General features: G+C 48.3%; 1 protein-coding gene across 2 annotated transcripts in view; it reads right to left on the reverse strand.

Moving 5' to 3' along the window:
• Window positions 1–20,095, reverse strand: part of LOC311439575 (uncharacterized protein) — a 48,578-nt gene extending 28,483 nt beyond the window's left edge. The window contains exons 1-13 of one of the 2 annotated variants that reach the window (XR_014694833.1): window positions 13,625–13,713; window positions 12,778–12,907; window positions 12,556–12,594; window positions 11,733–11,878; window positions 10,390–10,579; window positions 10,170–10,271; window positions 9,394–9,492; window positions 8,593–8,666; window positions 8,017–8,162; window positions 6,562–6,959; window positions 5,733–5,765; window positions 4,970–5,243; window positions 3,307–4,488 (exon numbers count right to left, since the gene is read on the reverse strand). The gene's annotated coding sequence lies outside the window, so the exon portion shown is untranslated. Of the gene's footprint in view, window positions 1–3,306; window positions 4,489–4,969; window positions 5,244–5,732; window positions 5,766–6,561; window positions 6,960–8,016; window positions 8,163–8,592; window positions 8,667–9,393; window positions 9,493–10,169; window positions 10,272–10,389; window positions 10,580–11,732; window positions 11,879–12,555; window positions 12,595–12,777; window positions 12,908–13,624; window positions 13,714–14,348; window positions 14,399–14,519; window positions 14,630–15,732; window positions 15,828–15,927; window positions 15,982–17,594; window positions 17,736–19,046; window positions 19,139–19,553; window positions 19,684–19,872 lie in introns of those variants that run through there. The other variant, XM_084525441.1, reaches the window with a different exon arrangement.
• Between the last annotated feature and the right edge of the window lie 2,244 nt (window positions 20,096–22,339).

A 22,339-nucleotide genomic window follows, 5' to 3' on the forward strand; every position in this document is an offset into this window, starting at 1 on the left:
CCCTATCCCTAAACATCCTCGAAACCCCTACAGACCTAACCCAAACTATTTACCACACTAAACCCCTGAAGTCCTATGCCTAAAGCCCCTAACCCAATAAATTAAGACGCTCAAATCCCAAACCCGCAAAATTGAGATGCTCAAATCCCAAACCCAAAAAAATAGGACGCTCAAATCCCAAACCCCCTTCCAAAAAAGAAAAAGAAAAAACAAGAAAAAAAAAATCAAACAAAACAAAAACAACAAAAGGGGTAGATCTGGTGGCATCTGCCCTGTAACCCTGCAAAAATCACGAGGGACCTAGAACAACAAAGCAAACGCACAAAATAACATTGACATCCTATCCATAAATGTGCTATAACAATTAATCACCTCCAAAGAGCTTCAAGCAATAAATGCACATACTACTAGATCGGTTTCCTCTAAAAGATCGTACCAGACCCTGACCCACCAAAAGAACCCTGCATGTAGCTAACAGAAGCATCAACAAAGCACTGACCCCAAAGAGCAGCCCGGGCAGAAGAAGCTCTCTGATGCCGTGCCTGGGGCTCCTATACCATTTGGCCCCGCCCAGCACCCAAACCCAATCACCTGGGAAAGGGGAGGGGGCAAACCACAAGAAAGAGAGCAGGAGCAGCAGCAGCTGTGTTCTTTTATTAATTAATTTGTTTGGGTTTTTTTGTGCCTATCCCTAGTTTACAGCATGCAGAGTGCAGACAAGAGAACTGGGGTGTTTCTAGAAGCAAAATTTACTGTATTTATGCCTCAGCTTTGAACATAGAAAGGACAATACAACCAAGAAAGTAAATGAAATATTTTCCAAGGGAATTAGCTCAAACTTTAGTGTTAGTCAGAGGTTGGACTCAATGATCTTGACGTCTCTTCCAACCTAGAAGATCTGTGATTCTGTGTGATTTACATATGAAGAAAAATCTAGGAGCGTAGGAAATTACACAGCAAAAAAACCAACGACGTAATAAGCAACGCGCATGCACGGCCCCACGGCCGCCTGCAGTACTCGTTTTCCACCAAAAGGAGGCGGCAGAAGGCGCCCGCGGGCGTCAACGCACATGCGCGCCCCTCGGCCGCCTGCAGTACCCTTTTCCAACCAGCAGGTGGCGGCAGAGGGCGCCCGCGGGAGTCACCGCGCATGCGCGCTCCCCGGCCAACTGCAATACTCGCTTTCCACCAGCAGGTGGGGGAAGAGGGCGCCCGCGGGCATCTCCGCGCATGCGCGCCCCCCGGCCGCCTGCAGTACCCCTTTCCCATCAGCAGGTGGCGGCAGAGGGCGCCCGCGGGCGTCTCCGCGCATGCGCGCCCCCCGGCCGCCTGCAGTACCCTTTTCCCACCAGCAGGTGGCGGCAGAGGGCGCCCGCGGGCGTCACCGCGCATGCGCGCCCCCCGGCCGCCTGCAGTACTCAATATCCACCAGCAGGTGGCGGCAGAGGGCGCTCGCGGGCGTCTCCGCGCATGCGCGCCCCCCGGCCGCCTGCAGTACCCTTTTCCCACCAGCAGGTGGCGGCAGAGGGCGCCCGCGGGCGTCTCCGCGCATGCGCGCCCCCCGGCCGCCTGCAGTACTCGCTTTCCACCAGCAGGTGGCGGCAGAGGGCGCTCGCGGGCGTCTCCGCGCATGCGCGCCCCCGGCCGCCTGCAGTACTCGCTTTCCACCAGCAGGTGGTGGCAGAGGGCGCCCGCGGGCGTCTCCGCGCATGCGCGCCCCCCGGCCGCCTGCAGTACTCGCTTTCCACCAGCAGGTGGCGGCAGAGGGCGCCCGCGGGCGTCACCGCGCATGCGCGCCCCCCGGCCGCCTGCAGTACTCGCTTTCCACCAGCAGGTGGCGGCAGAGGGCGCCCGCGGGCCCCACCGCGCATGCGCGCCCCACGGCCGCCTGCAGTACTCAATATCCACCAGCAGGTGGCGGCAGAGGGCGCCCGCGGGCGTCTCCGCGCATGCGCGCCCCCCGGCCGCCTGCAGTACTCGCTTTCCACCAGCAGGTGGCGGCAGAGGGCGCCCGCGGGCGTCTCCGCGCATGCGCGCCTTCTGGCTGCCTGCAGTACTCCTTTCCCATCAGCAAGTGGCGGCAGAAGGCGCCCGCGGGCGGCACCGCGCATGCGCGCCCCCCGGCCGCCTGCAGTACTCGCTTTCCACCAGCAGGTGGCGGCAGAGGGCGCCCGCGGGCGTCACCGCGCATGCGCGCCCCCCGGCCTGCAGTACCCCTTTCCCATCAGCAGGTGATGGCAGAGGGCGCCCGCGGGCGTCTCCGCGCATGCGCGCCCCCCGGCCGCCTGCAGTACTCGCTTTCCACCAGCAGGTGGCGGTAGAGGGCGCCCGCGGGCGTCTCCGTGCATGCGCGCCCCACGGCAGCCTGCAGTACCCCTTTCCCATCAGCAGGTGGCGGCAGAGGGCGCCCGCAGGCGTCTCCGCGCATGGGCGCCCTCAGGCCTCCTGCAGTACTCGCTTTCCACCAGCAGGTGGCGGCAGAGGGCGCCCGCGGGAGGCCTTGTCGGGCGGATCACAGCTCGCCTACTGTGCCATTCGGAGCTTGTTGCTGTATTTTTTCCAACGTATTCTCTTACAAAGAATTCTCTCTGTTAATATTCTCTTTAAGGCGGGCCCGAAGCATCCACTGCTCTTCTAAGCAAGCACCCTTCCTTCTGTGCTCCCTTCGGGATGCAGGACTACGTGCACTGAGATTTATTCCACTCATTTTTCTTCGCCTTTTCATTGGCACAGTCTCCACGGACGCCTGGCTTTCTTCTCACAGACTCGCATCCGTTTCAGTGTAAGGCATCTTTTCCCTCCGCCGCTCTAATCCAAATTCAAATTATCCAGATAAAACAATAGCCAGGTAAGAGAGAACTGTCTGAGTTAAAGTCACCATCTTTCTGTAACTAATTTAGCAGACAGCTGTACCACATCAGAGGAGGAGGTTTAGATGCTAACCAGGTCACAGGCCCTGCTCAGGCACATCGCGGTCAAGTGAGCGTCCCGGAATCACTAAAGAAACTTACGTAAGAATCTACTAGAAGAAAGCTGTCTCCTCTTACCACCACCTATTTAAGAGATAGCGTAGTACAGGCAGTTCTACACGCATAAAACCACATACACACAGTATACCTGACCCAAGTAAATTCCCTCTTAGAATTCCACCATTAAGCAAAAGAGGCGTATTGTGGTGACATACAGCTGCCGTGTATTGATCCTGAAGGGATGAATCACCCTATGTATTCCAAGGTACTACTGTAGTTTTTTTTGTTGTTTTCCCCCCCCCCCCCCCCCCCAAGTACGTTCAACAGTACAGATAAGTACGTTCCCGCTAAGAAAAAGAGTTCAGAATTGTTTATAACGAGTTCGTTCCACGTGTCACTTTCTCACTTAACGTAGTAATAAAGATATGCTGCTGCTTTTGGATTTCATTTCCTTCTTGAATCTCACTGGTGTAATTCCAATGGTCAAACAACCTCTTCCAGAAAGACCAGCCCACTGCTTCACAGGAGAAGGAAAAGATGTCTCACACACGCTGGCTAGTACTAAAAAGAGTAATAGGAAGAGAAGTTCAGGCCACCAATATAAGTATGTTTCCCTGCCTCTTCTGCTGGCTGGTCAAGTGGAATCCTCAGGACAGCCCCAGTACCTTGTGAAGAGCTTGTTAACGCCAGCACAACTTCAACCTGTCTTTTAAAAGAAAGCTGTTAAAGGAGCAGGAGACTGTTTTTAAATGAGAACAACCGAAAATAAAATTATCTGAAGAGCCACTTACTACTGGCATATTACCATTTAAAAGGAAAATATTAATTACGTGCAGGTGCTCCAGTCTTCGTTGCATTTTCTGTGATTCACAACATTACCTTTGAACAAAAGAGTAAGAGGAACGGAAGGGAGGATATTAAATCGGGTAACCAAGGATTTGGTAAGCTGGAACTTGGTGTCTTTAACACTTTAGCCTTGGAGCAAAAATGTACACCCTGTACAGGCTGAGCTGACTGATGAGGCAGGTGCTCCAGGGTACGTGCTACCAGGAGGTAAGTAACAAACACATTCCGCAGCTATTACCAGAAGTGGGGTTTCAGGATATGCAGACTGGTTTCACAAAAAATATTAGCGGTCTGTTGGTGACAGACAATTTGAGGAATTCAGCGCTGCCCATTACAGACTCCTCAGATCAGCACTTAACGAGAATTAATAAAACGGTTTATTTTTCATATATATATATATACACACATATACACACACACACACACCTATGTTCAAAAAAATGTATACAGTTAAAATATCAAATTAGTGATCCGGTAACAACACTGTTCAAAACCAATCTCTTTTGTATGAACATTAAAATAAATGCACACTTTTAAAAGCATTTCTTTTTAGTGCTTCCAAAGCACAGCGTGTGCCAAGGCAAGGCCACCTGAAGAATCTCCGTCCTCCTCACGGGATGAAAGAGAACTGAAGTCAGGGACCTGGGAAGCCTCAGGTGCGCTTTCATAATGTCTGCAGACAAAAACAGAAGAGAGTCTGAGGTAGATTGTTTAGTAACCACCAAGTGGTAACAGTCACAGGGCTGTCTTTAGCTTTCATTAACACAACAGCAGTTTCTTTACTCTCAATCTACGCTGAATCTCAAGTTTAAAGGCATGGCTAGCAGTTCTCGGGAACAAGACCCTCGTCTCTGTGCTGGCAACATGCAATATTACCAGTGCAGGTGTTTCTGGGAGTTTTTTTTGTTTGTTTGTTTTTTTATTGGAGGGGGGGGGGGGAACACAACACACACAACAGATGGGATCTCTCCACAATGCAGACACTGTGCATTTGACAGTGCCCCATTTTAGTGCGATCCACTGCCTATTGCACGTAAAACGGCTAATGACAGTATTCAAGTGAGTAAATTCTCACCACCTGCAGGAGGGGCAGCAATGGTTATTTTTTTCAGCCTGTTGAGCAAAGAGCACCCTCCACAGGAAAAAAGCCACACCTTTCATAGCACGTCCTTAAGGTTACAGCCCAGCTTCTGCCGATAGAGGTTCGTAAAGTTAAAGCTCTGCTGCTTCTTCTCAGACTCTGACAGTAAGATCACTTGACCGCCAGGATGGCGAGGGCAACAGCTACGTCCTCTTCCACTCTTCTGCGGCACAAACTCATTCCCGGTCCGTATTCCTCTGGCTGGTACACTATTATCTACCGTTCACCTGATTAACTCTGTTGGGTAGGCTGTTGAACTCTAGCTCCTCTAGCGTTCTCTCTAAGTGCTGTATTAAGACACGATTTTTAAACCTAGGGAAGTAATTTCATTTCTTCTTCCAAAAACAGCAGTTAAATAACTCAGTATTATTTTGCCACGACAAACAGTATTAGCAGAGGCTCTCTGTTTCCAGCATGGAAGAGCTTCCCTCATTTCTGACATCAGAATGGCAAATTTAATTTGATACAGCCATCTTTCCCCAACCCACACAAATTCTGGGTCTTTCTTCCATAATCACCCATATCTTTCTATTTCACACTTCAGCTCTAGGTAACGACCATTTACTTCAGAAAATACAACGGCAGTTTGACCGCTGAAACTGTAATAATTTAAGTATGTCAAAACAAAACACTTGTTTTGGAAAAGATTGAGATTTGCTATAATGAACAACGTTAGCATTTAACTCTGAATCATTCATATCTATACAAACCTTGCTCCTTCCCTTATAGCAAATTCAATTAAATACTTCTGAGTTTCCATCGGTCCTTGTACGTACCTCCTCAAGAAGAGAGAAGATTTTTTTCACGATCTTAAAGAAGAGATCCAAACAGATATTAGAAGCAGATCTTGTAAATGCATTTTCAGTAAATCTCAACAGCCAAAGGAAAAACAACAAAGCCTAGAGTTTCCCATTTCTGCATACAGTAATGCACATAAGAAAAAAAAGCCAGCATACCAATAATTTGAAGTGATATCGATTAGCTGATATTCAAATGTAACGCTGAATTTTGTTCTCTTAAAAGAGCAGTATCTAGAAACACCTGCCCTTGGAAAATGCAGACTAGGTTTAATCAGCAGAGAAGCCTTGTATCTCCACGAACACGCTGCCATGATCAGCAGTTAATAGAAACAAAGGGATACCAAGCCATGTTTCAACCTAGAGCTGTCATTTTTGAAAGCAGAGGTTTAAGATAACTACTCTTTACAAGATGACCGATCTATGTGGAGCATGAGCACGATTGTCTCGTATAAAGTTTAACAAAACGAAACAAAAAAAAAAAGTAGTGCAAAAGAATGAACCGGACACCTTAGATGCGAAACAACAGTATTTTTTCATTGGTTTCTGTATTTTCTTCTCTGAACCAACTATGAAAACACGAATGGTGCTGTGACTAAGCCTGCTTAAGAGTGCTGCAGTAAGGACGGTGAGGATATAAAGTTGGACCGCGAATACATGTACTTACTTTCTTGTTCTTCCACTACTTGTACACAAGTAATCAAAAGTCATTCCAAATCTGAGGTTTTATTTTCAAAATAGATCCTCATTTCAAGAAGAAGTCTTCTGTACCCCTAGCCTATTTTTAATACACTAATAAAGAACTTACTTCTTCCACGTTTGCGAACCTCTTTCACCACTCTGATTTTAATACCAGCATCGCTTCCCTCCAACATTGTAGGTGTTATTTTAAATGAATTTGGCACAGATTCAGAAGTAGACTCCATCACTCGTTTTCGGTCATCTCCAGCCACGCTGTAATTTAGAGGCCCTCGAACAAGTGCATTGGTACCAGGTTTATGATCCAAGCCATCTTTGCATCATTTAAGCAATTGAACTCATCATGTAGAGAGTCTAAGTCACCAGGTGACATTTCATCCTCTCCCTTAACAGCTGGAACCGAAGAAGCCATTTGCACAGACAAGCCATCAATTTGCTTTTCCAGCAACTGACAGTTTTCTGCTTTCTTCTCTCCATTACCATCTTGGACAGTACTGATACCAGTGTCTGAAAATTAAGAAGGAGCTTAGTAGTGCATGTAACTGCAGGATCAAAAAACACAGAAGGACATTATTCTGCATCCCTTCTTGTTGAAAGTACTGTGGAGAGAGTTACTCAGCACTGTCAGATCACTTCAGTAGTTTTATTCACCCTTTGACACAACCACAGGAATACCTCCTTTTGGGCTGCTACCGTCTCATATGACTGTCGTGAAGTTATTTGCTGTTTTCCCATTTCAGTGACTAAAGTAAACTAATGTTTCCCCTCCTTCCCCCAGTTCCAGCACATTTTTCTTTTGACTCTGCTGCAACAGGTGGGTAAATTACTATTTGTGAGAAATTTAAATTTTTTTTTTTTTTTACACACTTTCCTTCCCCACTTCTCCCTTCCCCACTATAGAATACACAAATGAGAATTAAAAGCTGAAATTAAATCCTTGCTACCGCCAAACCATCGTGGTGAAAGGTTTCAGCACTTTTTAGAAACAGTTCAAAATTATTGCTCATTCAGGACTTCGTTACCTATAGCAACAGCCTGTTTGTCTAAGCTGACCAAAGAAATTCAGTCCCAATTAACTCTAAAACTTACGTGTCCTTTTGAATTAACACAGAAAGCACGGAGACCTTTTTTTTTTTTCTGCACACTATGTCCATTTATGACCACACAAGTTCCTGTACTACAACAACTCCAACATACCTTTATTTGTTGGCATGCCTTTGAGGTTCAGATATGGTGACGGAGATCCAGCAGCACAGGGTGGCCCTTTCCCACCAACATGGTTTGTCACAACAGTGACTGTGGCCGTCGCAATAGCGGTGACATGCTACGCCTTCTCTCTTTAGTGATGCTGGAGTACTGGGCTCTCCAGGACGCTTGATCTTATTCTGAGGCCCAGCAACAAATTTATCTGCTTCATCTATCATCGTACCCTGAAAAGACTTTTTTTTTTTAATATAAGTAAAAAACAATTGCTTCGTCAATTCACTACCAGAGTATTTGCCTCCGTGTTACAATTCAGTTACTTTTCAAATAATGATACAGCAGATAGCAAGACTTCTCCTACCTTCTCATCCTGTTTGAACAGACTGCCAAGTGTATGAAGAAGCCTTTTTGGTTGATCTGGATCAATCTCCCGAAGGGGTGAAGGCATCATTTTCAACTACTCCTGATGATTTCCCCTTTGAGCAACAGGAACGCCGTGAAGGCAGTCTGCAGCAGAACAAGGTATCTAAATTTAGTCTACCTTAAGACTAAGGAAATACAAGCCTCGCATGCTTCCATTTCCAGTGTTAGCATTCAAGATCTAGAAATCACTATTTCCTCCCTCTACAAAACAAAGGAAAAGCAAAAGGCAAATAAAGCCCCTCTTTCCTTTCACCATCACTATAAGAACATCTACTGCATCCTGTTGCACAGGAAAGCTCACTCATGAAACTTAATTTTCAAATTCCAAGCACGCACAACATGTTTTGTGACAGAAGGCAGAAATTTCATTCTTTTCCTTCGGAATCTAGGGAAGGACGACTGACCCAAGAAACGATGCAAAGTCTACTTCCTCTCCCACACCGAGGACAGAAACACTACTTAGGTGAATTAAATAGCTGTACCAGAATATTAATAAATAATTGTGTCCATTTACCTTCATCCTGCCCCACGATATCCCTGTGTGTTTTCAGAAGATTGGTTCTCATTCCGGTTAGCTGATCTAGAAGACTGTGACAAGACATATCATATGCATTTCTGAATGCCCGTGGCTTCAAATCCTAGTTTTATAATAAAACAAGTAACTTTCAGTTAACCCGCGAGTTCTCATGCACAAAGAAATTGCTCTGTGGGCTGTACTACCGTTAACTACTAAAAAAACAAAACAAAAAAAAAAAAATTCCAAAACAACTTCAGACATTCTGAACGTATTCTGAAACAACTTTCTTTCCATCTCTCCGGAAAGAGCTTTCCTCCTATCTGTGACAAAGGAAAAAAAAAAAAAAAAAACAGTTGTGATCGCGGGAGTCGTTACACAAAGCCACACTCTGTGAATTCACTACTACAGTTAAGATCATTTTTAGTCAAAAATACCTCGGCAGCAATGCTATCACTGCAAACATAGCGTTGCCAAAAAAAAAAAAAAAAAAAAAGAAATTCAACTCAAGATATTGGAGAGGGCGAGCTAAAAGCACAAATAACATGACCGATGGAGGCTGCAACAACCACCTGGTAGATGGTTGTCCACAGCCCTCGGATTGCATGGTCGTCTTTCCTGACAAACGAATACTGGAAGAACAGAAAAGATACACCGTGTGTCCGCAAAAGCCTTCGGGGAGACTACTGAAAGGAAAACCAAACCAAAAAACTAGGAACAGCAAGTGGCGTATACGTCAGTTTTGTTAACAGAGCACCACTAATGTACCAGGAATTTCCACATTCTTCGCCCCTCCTCTACCTTGAAAATGTCACCCAATTCTGTCAGTGTCTTCACCATCGGCATTTATTTATTTATTTCGTTTTTCACGTGGACATCCGAGGAAAACATTTCGAGTCCCTGTCATCGAGGAAGAAGAGGAGAGGGGGGGAAAAAAAAAAAAAAGAGAGATGAGGGGGGAAGAAGCACTGCCATTCCTTTCCTCGGTAACACGAGCAAAAAGCTCAGGCGCTCAGCAACAACGTGCTTTGAAAGATAAAACACAGAAGAAACTGCACGTTATTTAGTCTCAGCTATAGAGTCACGTGTATTTGTACCTGCTCATTTATTCATCTGCCAGTGTATTTTAGCACAAACGCTACAGAACATAGAAACCGCAAGGTTACTACTACCTTTTGTGACCGACGCGATCTTTGGCAGGAACAGCTATCGAAAAAGAACCAACAAAATCCCCTTCGTCGACAGCCATCCGAACCTTTATCGTCTAACAGCAGTCCTACAAACATCCCCTGGGATGCTCAACTCCTGAAACTTTCTGTTCAACTTGAGGCAGAACAAGCCCTTACCCTGGGCACCTTCACCCAGCTCTCCACTGCTAGCAGAGTAGCACCCTGATACTGTCCAGGACGCGCTGCAGCAGCCTACTCGCTTACACGTATTTACTGCAGCCTGGTTCGAGACGCGCACAGAGGGACCCACGAAAAATCCACCCTTTCCTTCAGAGAAGTAAATACATACATACATACGGACGACACGGTAAGGAAGAAAAGCTGAACACACAGCATGCGGTCCTTTACCGTGGGGCAGATCCAGCATCAGCACAAGGAGCTTTGGGGCACGTGAGCGATCATCTACACCGGCCATCGCGACAAGCCAAACTCACGCACACAAGCCTCGACCTAAAAACACAGAACACATTAAGTTCCTTTATAGCTTATGGAAGTAACGACCAGCATCTTAGATGCAGTTGGATAGTTGGATTGCATCAGCTTAGGGACTGCCTCCTTCAAAACGCACAGGGGGGTGGGGAAACCAGTCTTGGAAACCTGTTGCCTAACAGGAAGGAGACTGTTGTCTTCTCCTCCATAGGTGACGTTCTTCCAAGCATCGTCCTGCTCCTGGATTTTACCAGCCACGACGGGATGGTCCTACCGGCGTGAGTCGGGAACGCTTCCCACGGGGTTTCTGTGACACTGAAGTAAGTTTTCTGCAGGTACAAGTAACGCAGCACGAGACGGCAAGGAAGCTAAGGCACCGTCTGCAGCACAGCACATGTGCGATATTGGGCCTGAGGGGACCAGTCAAAGCCTGCAGTAATCGCTGAACAGGTGGGCAAGCAGGGAGCCCTACGGGAAACAAAGCTCACGTTCTGCAAAGCTCTTTTCCCGTCAAGAAGACGGCCTTTTCTATTCAGCGCATTTACTGAACTTTAGGCTACTTCCCATTTGCTTTGGCAAGTTAGCCTTTGCGTAAGCCAAGAGGTTTTAAACTGCCAAGCACCACTGACGGTTCTTGTTCTCCAACAACAGGGAATTTCAATCAGGGCACTCGTTAACAGGAAAGCCTGGCTCTGTTTCACACAAATCACGTACCTAAACCACGGAGACAGGAGTCTGCAGGAAGAACTCTTTAAAAGGTGAACTTAAAGAGAAGGATACTACTCATTTTTCCAGAACTTCTGCAAGGACTGCGGCAAAAAAAGGCTGAACCAGGGACGTCTCTATCATCATCCCCTCTAGAATTCAGCAACTCCATACAGTTATGGGGCAAATACCACAGCTGCAGCGCAAGACAAACAAAGACCTCGAAGGTCACGTTTCTGCCTGCGTGCCGAGTTCCGCTGGGAAGACCCCCCACCTCTGGAAAGACCCCCAGCCGCTCAACTCCCAAGCAACGTTGCCACGGCCAGTGCTTACGCAGAGTTTTGCTCTCTCTCGCTGCTCAGTACAGGCCCAAGGCCTCCTTTATTGCACACAGTTCAAGCAAAACTCTTGGGACATAACCAATAGACAGACAGACAGACAGAAATTGCCTCTCACGTCTGTCCTCACTGACCGCAACCAGCGTCCTGGAAAGCCCCGCAAGCACCGGTCTATTCCTAGGACAACTCCGAAAGCTGAGGCGGGACAAAGTTTAGCCTCTCGTACCAAAGACTGAGCAACAGACAGAGCCTGACAGGCCAATTCATTCTAGGTCTAAGAGGCTACTACGACTCGGCAGGCACTACGTGCCTTCCTTCCCTTTGCGCTTCCCAGCGCCGAGCAGCTCGCGCTTCCGCAAATTCAATGAAGCCTTTGAGCCGGGGCTGCAGGAAGCTTACGAGCACGCCTTGATTCCACCCCGAGGTCGCTGCGACTTACCTGGGCAGTCGGGACGGACGGGCTGCTCTCTCTCCTGAGAACCCTGCGACCGCAGCACGCCAGCTGCGGCTTTCCTCGCTTTACCTGGTGCGCCACCTTCGCTCGGCAACAAACCCCGCAGGGGTCCTAGCGGCGGGGAGCTGCTTCTGCCCCGGTGAACCGCAGCACAAGGAGAGAGCCGGCTGTCAGGACGCAGGGAGAGGAAAGCCTCCGAGGCGCGGCGCGGCGCAGCCCAACGATCAAGCGCAGCGAGGACCCGCGCCCGGCCTCAACACTCCCCGCCCCTCCCGGCCCGACGCTCCGAGGAGGCACCCCCGGAGGCTCTCGCTCGCCTCACCGCCGGCAACCGCGCTCGCCGCCAGCGGCAACCTGCGCCTCCCGGCGCGCACGGCCCGGCCCCGGCCCGGCCCCGGCCCGGCCGCGCAGCCCGGAGCCCACGTGGCCGCCCGGCAGCGCAGAACTACAGCTCCCAGCATGCCTCGGGACGGAGCAGTCCAGCCAATCCAGAGGGGCGTCGGCCACGCGCACGCAACGGCACCTCCTCCTGCTGCCCTCTCTGCCCCCCCCCGCCGCCGCAGCCGCCCCCCTCTCCCCTGTCCCCTCTCCCCCAGCCCCCCGAAGCCGCCCCAGCTCCTCTCGTGCTCCGAGCATCTCCAGCATTTCAGGAACTGGAACCCCGGAACCGGTGACGTCTGGCACGTGTCAGAAACGTGGCAGGAGACGTACTCTGCTGTCGCAAGGCACTTGCAAAGCCGGCCCGACAGCTGAAGCAGACTCACACAGTCCACCGAGCAACTCGGGGCCCCCACTGCTGTCCACTCACCCTCATGCTTCGTTCAAGCTTCCGTGCCTACGCCCTGAGCTACAAGAAACAAAGAGAGAAGGTCACATCCACAATGGATACGCAAACAGTGCGGCACATGCAGAGGACTCAAACACAGAGACCAGAGCCAGACAAATAAAAACAAACAAACAAACTGAAGTCCACAAATGCCACAAGGCCATGAATGCATAGCAGCCCCGGCAGGGGTAATGACAGACATACCCTTTGCAGATGAAAAAGGTGACCCTGCTCAGTCTCTTGGTAATACTGCACCAACGCGGTCAAGCCTCTTCTAGCATGTCATCAAGCTGGTTTTAGTCCTCTGGAGAGTTACACAAGTGGGTTGATTCATCTAGAGATTAAAATACAGATCAAACACAGGAGCGTATCATCCCACCATCCCAAAAAAAAAAGTGAGCCAGCAACCTCTGCTAAATATCCCTCTATGAAGTGAATTCCAAGCACTTAGAATTCCAGAAATCCATAGACTCCAGCCTGCCTAGAGAACCCGGCAACTGACTGAAGGAAAAACAAAGCACTTACCCCCAAAGAGCAGCCCAGGCAGAAGGAGCTCTCTGACGGCATACTTGGGGCTCATATACCTTTTGGTCCCACCCAGCACCCAAACCCAATCACCTGGGAAAGGGGAGGGGCAAAGCACATGAAAGTAGAAAGAGGAGGAGCAGCAGCTGTGGTTTATTTACTTATTTATAAGGCTTAGCTCAACAGCATGCAGAGGGCAGACAGGAGAACTGGGGAGTTTCTAGAAGCAACAATCCCCATGCTTTCGCTGCAGCTTTGAATATTGAAAGGACAACACAACCAAGCAAGTAACTGAAGCTTTTTCAGCTCGAATTACCTCAAACTTTTATTTACGCAGAAAGAAAAATCTAGGAGCAGAACAGATTATACACCAACAAAATCAATTCCGTTCCACTCGCAGCAAAAATCACTTACTTCAGCAGGCTATCTGAGAACCAAAAGGCTATGCTGATGGGTCAAAACACACTACAGGACACTGGGGCCGGGCCCTCCACTGCACCCACTTAAAACCCATCCCTACACTCACCAAGGTGCAACCCCAACCCAAACACAGACGCAGCATTTCAGCCTCAACACAGTTTTGGGAACTGCTGGAAAGCAAGCTTCATCCTCAGCGAGGCGTGCTCAGGCTGCACAGGAGGGGGCTTTGGGCACCTCTTTGCCTACCGAAGAAGACCGCCATCAGCACCTGCTTTGTTCCGATCCTAAAGGCTAACATCACAGCCCACGTTGCCTGGGACACCTGATAAACAGAAGAGAAAGCAGCCATACCGTTTTCAAGCCATCCCTGCACGTGTCGCTCCTCGATGATCTGCAACTTCTTCTCAAATCCTCAACTGCTTCTGTGGAGAGCCTGCCATGGCACCTGCAAAGCAAGACCCTTCGCAGTCACCTCGTGCTACTTGGCAGTTCTGCTCCAATCCAGCTCACAAACAGCCCGCCCTTCCCGTGCTGCTCTTCAGAGTGCAGCTTGGCCCCTCTGAGCCTGTGCGACACATCTGTGAAACAAAAAGAAAAGCATAGGCTGAAGCAGCATCCAAAGCCACAGCACAGCTGGGACAGTTACTCTCATCTGCTCCCTTACCTCTGCTCCCTCACCTGCCCTCGAGGCAGATGCTTCCATCTGCTCTCTTAGGCCAGCTACAACACCCCTGAAATATAAACAGGATTTTTACTGTACTTTGTGCAGTTAAGTAACTGCAGTGACAACTGCACCACTAAAGTGCCTGCTACATCTGTTCATCGCTCACCTCGCCAAAAGCAGCTCCGGTCAAGTCCCGTGTTGTACACTGTGTTTCAGCTTTAACAAATGAAAACGGTCACAAGATAATCATTCAGCTGCCAGCATTAGCACCCATCCCTCAACAACACAAAGGGACCCCGTTTACAATATTATCATTTCAAAACAGCAGCCCCCATACCTCAGCACACCTCAGAAGTAGACCAAGCCAGTCACCGAGCTGCCTACGGAGCGCTGAACAGTTCCGGAAGGAGCTCTTTCCTGTGACAGGTTCCTCCAAAGGTTTACACTCTACTGGGGACAGGAGAGAAATAAAAATAAAAGTTTCAAAAACCCCTTATCTGTAAGCTTTCAAGATTCGACAGACCTCCTCAACCACACTGTTCAAGCACTATGCAAGCAGCTGCTCACAAGCAGATATACTCTCCCACCCCCAACATCTGCCAAACACCACAGAGGTGACTGTGCCAGCTGCCCTTCAGTACATGCCCAGAGGCTGACCGGATGTCTTTGCCAAAACAGTCCAGACAATGTATTAGTACACCCATGCACTGCCACATTAGCTGTCATCACTAACTGCCAGGCAGGACAGCTCCAGACCAAACACATACACACACAGGCACGCCGCAAACACTACAAACAAAACACACAACACAAGGCGCAAGAAAAAGTGACCCCCGGAGGGAAGCCCTATGGCAACAGCAAGTCACAACAGGTGCTCTGCAGCAGACCCCAGGAGAGATTCAAATATCATGACACACGACTGGAAGCAACTGCCAAAACTGGGATGACGGAGGCATAAAAAGCCTGCCTTTAAGACAACAGACCAGAAGGATGGGGACTGAAAACCCCATAAGACGACGCTTAGGAATTCAATTCCCAAGCAAGAGCTCCTGATGCGACCCAGATGACTTCTGCAAGAGTGAGGATGGAAACAGACGTGATCTCAAACCAAATACGATGCACAAGACCTGAAACAGATCTGCTCTTTAAGCAGTGACTGCAAGACAAGAAGTGCTCAGATCAGAGTCATGATGACAAAACAAGCATTGAGGCCCTTCAGCACCGCTACCAAGTCGCCTGTCTAGTCAGTCCAGTGTAAAAAGCTAGGAGGATATCAAGACCCAAGAAGCACAGAACAGATGCTGCAGAAGCAACACTACAAGACAGACGAACAGAAGGAAACTGTCCTGCCTGGCGCATGCATTCACGCTACAAAATAATCCCGCTTTTTCTATTAGCCTGGTGACCCAGCCACAAGCAGCCTGAACGTGACCCAGCCTGAGCCACCCTCACAGTGGCACCAAGTCTATTCAGCCAGCTGGTTCCATGCTGCTCTGGCTCCCAGCTCCCATTAGCCACCCCAGATATGCAAATACCAGGTGACCCCCAACTTAGCTCTCAGGTTGCTGCATGGTAAAGTCCCTCCGCCTCAAGAAATGCACAGGCACTGATTGTCATCTTAGGCAACTGCCAGGCTCATCATCAGCTGCAAAAACAGAGTACCAGCATTCACTAGGACGCCGGCCCCATTGCTCACCTTCTCCACAATGCTGACTACTAGTGATGCAACATACAATTGTGCTCACCTCTTCCTCTCCGAATCCAAGCTCCAACAGTGCAGCCAGTATCATCCACACCACCTGGGAAAACAAAGGGATTAAATGCTCGTCGCATTCACAACAAATCACCCAATGGTGGTTTTTTGTTGTTGTTGTTTGTGTGTGTGTGTTTCTTGTTTTTTTTTTTTTTTTTTTTTGTGTTTTCTTTTTTTTTTTTTTTGAAATCTGCTTTAGCTCAAAAGCATTCAGACTGCAGACAAGAGAACTGGGGTGTTTCTAGAAGCAACAATCCCCATGCTTATGCTGCAGCTTTGAATATTAAAAGGACAATACAATCCAGCAAGTAACTGGAAATTGCTTAACTGGAAATAGCTCAAGCTTTTTTTTTTTTTAACGTAGAAAGAAAAATCTAGGTGCAGAACAGATTATACGCCAAAACAATCAAACACCAAACAATCTTCCCTTCGCTTCGGATAAGGGATGAACACGCTGACAACACAAACCTTCCCTCAGATCTTCGTGACATGAGGATTTACCTTCCCTGTCCATGACTGCACAAAGCACTTGCAAAGACAGGAGAAAAGCACACTCTGAGGCACCTCACAGCCACAGCGTACCTGCTTGTGGTGGTTTTACCGTGCTGGGCAGCTAAACCCCACAACTGCTCTCTCACTCCCCCTCTTTTAGATGAGGAGGGGGAGAACTAAAACAAAGAACAACTCACGGGTTGAGATAAGGATAATTTAATTAAAACGGAAATAATAATAATAATTAAATAAAGATTATTATGAACTAAACAATTTAACTAAAGGAAAATAAAAAGGGAAAGGGGAAAAGAAAGGGGGAAAGGGAAAAAATAAAAAAAGGGAGGAAAACAAACAAATAAAATAAATGAAGGCTATATGGAAGCGCAAAGGAAAGAAATTACTCTCTACTTCCCACAAATGAGCGATGATTGACCACGTCCTTCAAGCAGGGCCTCAATGCACGTAGCTGGTGTTCGAGAGGAGGACCAACGTTTTCTCAACGAGAGCCCACCCCTCCCCTCCTCTTCCTGTCTCCACTTTTATTGCTGAGTATGACATTACACGGTATGGAATATCCCTTTGATTGGTTTAGGTCAGCTGCCCTAGTGATGTTTCTCTCCTCACTTTTTGCCCACCCCCTAGGAGGGTTAGAGAAAGGCCCAATACTGTGCCACTGCAGATCAGCAGTAGACACAACACTGGTGTGATAACACTGCTGTTCCAGCTACAAGTGCAGAGTACGGCACTGTATGGGCTGCTGCCAGGAAAGTTAACATTCCAGCCAGACACAGTACACTGCTGCAATACCTCTCTCTTCCCAGCTCCGGTACTTCAGCTGCTCAACAGCTTTAACTCAGATTCTTCGCTCACAGCGCCACAGCAAACTCTGCCCGGGACACACAACACACACAAGCTAGAACGTTCCCGCCCAACAATCAGTCACATTGCACAGGAAGGATGCTGCATATTCCTAGAAACCAAACCTACCAGTCCTGAGCAGCTCCCCACCTCCTCCTGCCAACCACACTCAGCACACACACTATTTGCCTCTCAAAAAAAAAAGTTAGAACATACACACACACAAAAAAAAAAAACACAACTGAGCTCCACAAATGCCAAAAAGACATGTACACACAGCAGCCCCGGCAGGGGTAATCACAGACTTACCCTTCGCAGATGAAAGAGGAGACTCTGATACAACCCTACTCAGTCTCTTGGTAATGCTGCATCTACGCTGTCAAGCCACACGTACCATGCAATCAAGCTGGTTTTAATCCTCTGGAGAATTACAGAAGTAGGCTAATGCATCTAGAGATTAAAATATAGATCAAAAACAGAAAAGTATCCCACCATCACAAAAAACAGTGAACCAACAGCCTCTACTAAATTAAGTGAATTCCAAGCACTTAAAATCCAGAAATCCATAGACACCAGCCTGCCTAGAGAACCCTGCAACTGACTGAAGGAAAACAAAACACTTACTCCAAAGAGCAGCCCAGGCAGAAGGAGCTCTCTGATGCCATGCCTGGGGATCATATACCTTTTGGCCCCGCCCAATATCCAAACCCAATCACCTGGAAAATGGGAGGGACAAAGCACAAGGAAGTAGGAGCAGAGCAGGAGCAGCAGTAGCTGTTGTTTTGTTGTTTTTTTCTTGTGTTTTTTTTTGTTTGTTTGTTTGTTTTATTTGTTTGTTTTTAAATGTTCTTTACCTGAACAACATGCAGAGAACAGACAAGAGACCTGGGGTGTTTCTAGAAGCAGCAATCCCCATGCTTTTGCTGCAGCATTTAATATTGAAAGGACAACACAACCAGTCAAGTAACTGGAACTGCAATACCTCTCTGTTCCCAGCTCCTTTCCCTCACCTGCTCAGTAGCTCCAACTAAGAAATGGGCCCGGGCGGCGCCGCGCCGAAATGGGCCCGAACAGACTTATTCTCTAGAGATGAAGAAGGTGACCCTTCTCAGTCTCTTGGCAGTACTGCACTTATGCGGTCAAGAAACCGTACCCCACGGTTTCCCAAAAACAACGTACCTGGCAACCCCTCATGAACATACCTCAAATATGTGAATTCCATGCACATAAAACTAGAAGGATTTATGGTCTAAAGACTCGACAGACAGCAAACCCACAGGCAAAAGCTCCAGAAATATAACAAACCGCCCCTAACCCTAAGAAAGGCCACCTCTTATATGCCCACCGTTGCCATTTTCACATACATGCTCACACAGGGGACCTCCATCATACATTTCTCCTAAAACCTGCTCCATCACTTTGCCACCAAGATTGTGGCTTTGATAAGATTTCACATACAGGCAAAGACTCACAAAATGTCCTGTAATTCTGCAAAAATCATAAGGGACCCAGAACCACAAAGCAAACACACGAAGTAACATTGCCATATTATTCGTAAAGCTGCTGTAATAACTACTCACCTGAGGAAGAGCTGCATGCAATACAGGCACCTACTACTAGATTGCTTTACAATGACAGATCCTACCAGTTGCCACTTGAAAAGATATGCATCCCAGTTTCTACTTGAAAACACATCAGTCCGTAGACTCTGACCCACCTAAAGAACCCTGCAACTGACTGAAGGAAAAACAAAGCACTTACCCCAAAGAGCAGCCCAGGCAGAAGGAGCTCTCTCATGGCACACCTGCAACTCAGTTACCATTAGGTCCCACCTGGAACCTGAAGCCAGTCACCTGGGAAAGTGCAGGGGGAAAGCACAAAAAAGCAGAAAGAGGAGGAGCAGCAGCTGTGGTTTTATTAACTTCTTTATATGGCTTAGCTCAACAGCATGCAGAGTACAGAAAAGAGAACTGGGGTGTTTCTAGAAGCAGATTAACACAGTCCACCAACCAACTTGGGGCTCCCACTGCCATCCACTCACCCTCGTTCAAGTTTCTGTGCCCATGCCCTGGGCTACAAGAAACAAAGAGAGAAGGTCACATCCACAATGGACACAAAAACAGTACAGCTCCTTGCAGAAAACTCAAACACAGAGACCAGAGCCAGAAAAAATAAATAAATAAATAAATAAATAAACACCCTTAAGTCCACAAATGCCAAAAGGCCATGAATGTACAGCAGCCCCAGCAAGGGTAGTCACAGACTTACCCTTTGCAGATGAAAGAGGTGACCCTGCTCAGTCTCTTGGTAATACTGCACCTACGTGGTCAAGCCTCTTGTAGCATGTAATCAAGCTGGTTTTAGTCCTCTGGAGTGTTATACAACTGGGTTGATCCATCTAGAGATTAAAATACAGATCAAAAACAGAAGAGTATCCCACCATCCCCAAAAAAAACAGGGAGCCAGCATTCTCTACTAAATATCCCTTTATTAAGCGAATTCCAAGCACTTAGAAATCCAGAAATCCATAGACTCCAGCCTGTCTAAAGAACCATGCAACTGACTGAAGGAAACACAAAGCACTTACCCCAAGGAGCAGCCCAGGCAGAAGGAGCTTTCTAATGCCATGCCTGGGGCTCATATACCATTTGGCCCCACTCAGCACCAAAACCCAATCACCTGGGAAAGGGGAGAGGCAAAGCACAATAAAGTAGGAAGAGAGCAGGCACAGCAGCAGCTGTGGTGTTTTTTTTTTTGTTTCTTTCTTTCTTTTTTGTTTGTTTCTTTTTTTAAAAATTGCTTTAGCCCAAAAGCATGCAGAGAGCAGACAAGTGACCTGGAGCATTTCTAGAAGCAAAAATCCCCATGCTTTTGCTGCAGCTTTTAATGTTGAACTGACAATATGACCAAGCAAGTAACTGAAACTTCTTCAACTGGAATTAGTTTAAACACGCTCACCATCATGTGCAAACACAGAGAAGAAGCATTCACTAGCCCTCACCCTAACCATAACCCTAACCCTAGCCCCAGCCCTAGTCCCTAACCCCAACCCTATTTCCAGAGAACTACATTTCCTGGCATGCTCTGGGCACCCAACATGGCCTCCCGGAAGTCCGGAGTCCCAGAACTACATTTCCCGGTATGCTCTAGGCACTCAAGATGGCCTCCTGGAAGTCCGGAGTCTCAGAACTTCATTTCCCGGTATGCTCTGGGAATTCAACATGGTCTCCCGGAAGTCCGGAGTCGCAGAACTACATTTCCCGATATGCTCTGGGAACCCAACATGGCGTCCCGGAAGTCCAGAGTCTGAGAACTACATTTCCCGGTATGCTCTGGGCACCCAACATCGACTCCCGGAAGTCCAGAGTCCGAGAACTACATGTCCCGGTATGCTCTGGGCACCCAACATGGACTCCCGGAAGTCCAGAGTCCGAGAACTACATGTCCCGGTATGCTCTGGGAACCCAACATGGACTCCCGGAAGTCCAGAGTCCGAGAACTACATTTCCCGGTAAGCTTTGGGCACCCAACATGGACTCCCGGAAGTCCGGAGTCCCAGAACTACATTTCCCGGTATGCTCTAGGCACTCAACATGGCCTCCCGGAAGTCCGGAGTCTCAGAACTTCATTTCCCGGTATGCTCTGGGAATGCAACATGGTCTCCCGGAAGTCCGGAGTCCCAGAACTACATTTCCCGATATGCTCTGGGCACCCAACATGGCCTCCCGGAAGTCCAGAGTCTGAGAACTTCATTTCCCGGTATGCTCTGGGCACTCAACATGGACTCCCGGAAGTCCAGAGTCCCAGAACTACATTTCCCAGTATGCTCTGGGCACCCAACATGGCCTCCCGGAAATCCAGAGTCCCAGAACTACATTTCCCGGTATGCTCTGGGCACCCAACATGGCCTCCCGGAAGTCCAGAGTCCGGGAACTACATTTCCCGGCATGCTCTGGGCACCCAACATGGCCTCCCGGTGCCGATAAACTACACCTACCAGTATTCTCCGGAGAGCCGGCATGGCCAATCACAGGCCGAGTGTTCGAGAACTACATTTACCAGCACTCGCTGTAACCCTAGCCCTTACCGCCCTTACAAAAAAGCCTCAAGCCCTAACCCTAAAAAAACTCGAAACCCCGACAGACCTAACCCAAACTAATTACCACACTAAACCCCTGGAGACCTATGCCTAAAACCCCTAACCCAAAAACTTAGGATGCTCCAAACCCAAACCCATAAATTAAGACGCTCAAAACCCAAACCCAGAAATTAAGACGCTCCAAACCCAAACACAACCTAAAATGTTAGGATGCTCAAAGCCCTAACGCAAAACATTAGGATGCTCCAAACCCTATCCCCAAAACTTAGGACGCTCCTAAGTTTAAGTTTAAGACAACTCCCGCTACGACACCGGAGCTGAGCCATTGGGTTTGAGCACAGGGGACGGGTCCCCGAGGCACACGGGTAGGAAGGGGCTCCTCGGCCCCACTTCACCGGCTACCTGCTGGCTCCCGGGGCGTCCCTTGAGGCAGTCCCCTGCAGGCTTCGCCAGCCCAGCCGCTCATCGACGTTTTTTTGCCACCAGGGGGCGGCTCGCCGAGATTTTCGCTTTGTAACAACAGAGCGCAGCCGTAGCATTTTTTTTTTTCTTTTGGAACGTCAGCTCTGGTAAAATTCCTAAGATAAAACACTTTGTCAAAGTCTTGCAAGCTATAGAGGGGCTTCCTACTCGCTAGGTCAGTGCTTGGGGCATATTGGCTGCAGCTACTGAATTTCATGTGGAAAAGTTTTTCTCCCATGGCAGAGTGGCTTGTTAAAATGGAAACTGTGGGAAATAGACCGTGTCAGCAGTGTTTGGTGCCACACATTTCCTTCTCCCCACCCTGCACCACACAGTTCGTTCACCCCCGTCGCTGTCTTGTACGCCAGCTCATGACCTGCTTTCATTCTGTGCAATGGGTATTTCCACAAGCAAAATATTTCAGGAGCATATTTTAATTTGAAAAATAAACTTGAAACAAAACAAACAAACAAAAAAAGGACTTCTGTACAGT

This window comes from Aythya ferina, assembly GCF_964211825.1.
Source record: "Aythya ferina genome assembly, chromosome: 7".
Lineage (NCBI taxonomy): Eukaryota > Metazoa > Chordata > Aves > Anseriformes > Anatidae > Aythya > Aythya ferina.